This window comes from Babylonia areolata, chromosome 10, assembly GCF_041734735.1.
Source record: "Babylonia areolata isolate BAREFJ2019XMU chromosome 10, ASM4173473v1, whole genome shotgun sequence".
NCBI lineage: Eukaryota > Metazoa > Mollusca > Gastropoda > Neogastropoda > Buccinidae > Babylonia > Babylonia areolata.
The window spans coordinates 44,546,044-44,548,543 of NC_134885.1; the positions used below are offsets into that span (position 1 = coordinate 44,546,044).

At 51.7% G+C, this 2,500-nt stretch overlaps 1 protein-coding gene across 1 annotated transcript in view; it reads left to right on the top strand.

Annotated features, from left to right (window-relative positions):
- LOC143287034 (cell surface hyaluronidase CEMIP2-like) overlaps nt 1-2,500 on the top strand; it is an 82,795-nt gene that overhangs the window by 49,727 nt on the left and 30,568 nt on the right. The window lies entirely within an intron of this gene.

Consider the following 2,500-nt stretch of genomic DNA (forward strand, 5'->3'; position numbering starts at 1 on the left):
ACACGCAGTTGGCCCCCTGGGTGTGTCTACCCATGCAAAGTCTGGATCCGGCAGAATCTGCGGAAGAAACCTATCGGTTCAACGGAGAGGAAGGCGGTTACAGCAACGCACTGTGGAGTGCAGAGAGCAAGATGAGACACCGAAAGGATATCTTGGTCATCCACTGCATCCGTGCTCATCCTCCAGTCGTCTCGACTTAGTCTTGCCACTGGAAATTGGTGAATCCGGACGAGAGAGTGAGGTCGACGTTGCGCAACTCCTCTTCACTTTAAACAAACTCATCGCGCAACTCATCAGTCATCCTTAATGACCTTTCATCTTTCATCCTTTCATCACCCCCCAAGTCCTGAAGTGACAGGCGAGCGACGAAACGACAGGTGTGGGTACACTGGCAGTCGCAGTCGCAGACTTGCACGCAGGCGGCTCAGGCCATAGGGTCGTTCTTCATCGACAGGAGCAGTGATGGAGTTCGGCAGCCGTCTGAGCGTCTGAGCAGCCCTCTTTAGGAATGCACTGCTCACCTCCCTGGCATGAGGAAGGGGCTAGAAAAGGTGCCCTAAAAATTGCCTGCTCCATATCACCCTGGCCAGCATACCGCGGCTGGCGGGGACCCTACATCAGCGGTCGAAACAAAGAGAAAGAAAAGAAAAAAGCAAGGATCGTTCCTCTCACCATTGGTGCTTGGAACATAAGGACTCTCCTGGACAGAGATGACGCGGACAGACCCCAAAGGAGAACAGCACTAGTTGCATCCGAACTCGCCAGATACAACATCGACATCGCAGCCTTGAGTGAGACTCGGCTTGCAGGCGAAGGCGAGCTCAATGAACGGGGATCTGGTTACACCTTCTTCTGGAGTGGACGAGGAAGCGAAGAGCGACGTGAGGCTGGCGTTGGTTTTGCAGTAAAAACAGCACTTGTCAGCAAGCTAGCTGGAATCCCAAAGGGAGTCAACGATAGGCTTATGACCATGAAACTCCCACTGGCATCTGGCCAGAAGCACCTCACCATTGTCAGTGCCTACGCCCCAACCATGACCAACCCAGATGAAGTGAAGGCGAAGTTCTACGAGGACCTTCACTCTGTCATTGCTGCTATCCCGAAAGCAGACAAGCTCATCAGTCTTGGGGACTTCAATGCTAGAGTTGACTCTGACTACATCTCCTGGGATGGAGTGATTGGAAAGCACGGTGTGGGCCACTGCAACCCAAATGGATTGCTTTTGCTTCAGACCTGTGCAGAGCACGAACTGCTGATAACCAACACAGTTTTCTGCCTCCCTACCCGTAACAGGACGTCATGGATGCACCCTCGCTCAAAGCATTGGCATCTCATCGATTATGTCATCGTCAGGAAAAGGGATAGGCAAGATGTACGTGTAACAAAGACCATGTGCGGCGCCGAGTGTTGGACAGACCATCGCCTTGTAGTCTCGAAGCTGAATATTCGAATCCAACCCAAGGGACGCCCCCAAGGTCAAAAGGCTCCAAAACGGCTCAACATTGCTAAGCTGAAAAACATCACCATCAAACAGACCTTTGTGGAGCTGCTGGAAGATCGTCTGGAATCCGCCTCTCTGGACAACCAGAATGTGGAGTCTGACTGGAGGACCCTGCGTGAGCTGATCTATAGTACAGCTTCAGAGACCCTGGGACCCATGACCAGAAACCACAAAGGCTGGTTTGATGAAAACTGTGATGAAATCAAGCAGCTTCTGGATGAGAAACGCTATCTGCATCAAGCCTACCTGAGCAACCCAAAGTCCACATCAAAAAAGGATGCGTACAATCCCATCCGCAGGACTGTTCAGCACAAGTTACGTCAGATGCAGGATAAGTGGCTGAGTGACAAAGCAGATGAGATCCAGGGATATGCTGACAGGCACGATATGAAGAGGTTCTATGATGCCTAAAAAGAAGTCTACGGCCCCACATCCTCAGGATCATCCCCCCTCCTCAGTGCAGATGGGAATACCTTGATCACCAAGAAGGAGAAAATTCTCGAACGCTGGGCTGAGCACTTCAACAATGTCTTAAATCGCCCTTCCTCCATAAATAATGGAGCCATAGACCGTCTCCAGCAAGTCCCCATCAACGAAGCACTGGACGATCCGCCAACACTTCTTGAGACCCAGAAAGCAATCCGTCTGCTATCCAGTGGCAAAGCACCTGGCTCAGACTCCATTCCAGCAGAGGTCTACAAGGATGGAGGCACTGTGCTGACTGAGAAGCTCCATCAGCTGTACTCACTCATGTGGAAAGAAGAGACGATCCCCCAGGATTTCAAAGATGCATCTATCATTCACTTGTACAAGCGAAAGGGGAACCGGCAAGCCTGTGATAACCATCGGGGCATTTCCTTGCTCTCCATCGCAGGCAAGATACTTGCCAGGATCCTACTAAACCGCCTCACAGCACACCTTGACCAAGGTCATTTGCCTGAGAGCCAATGTGGATTCCGGAAAGAGCACGGAACCACCGACATGGTGTTTGCTGCAAGG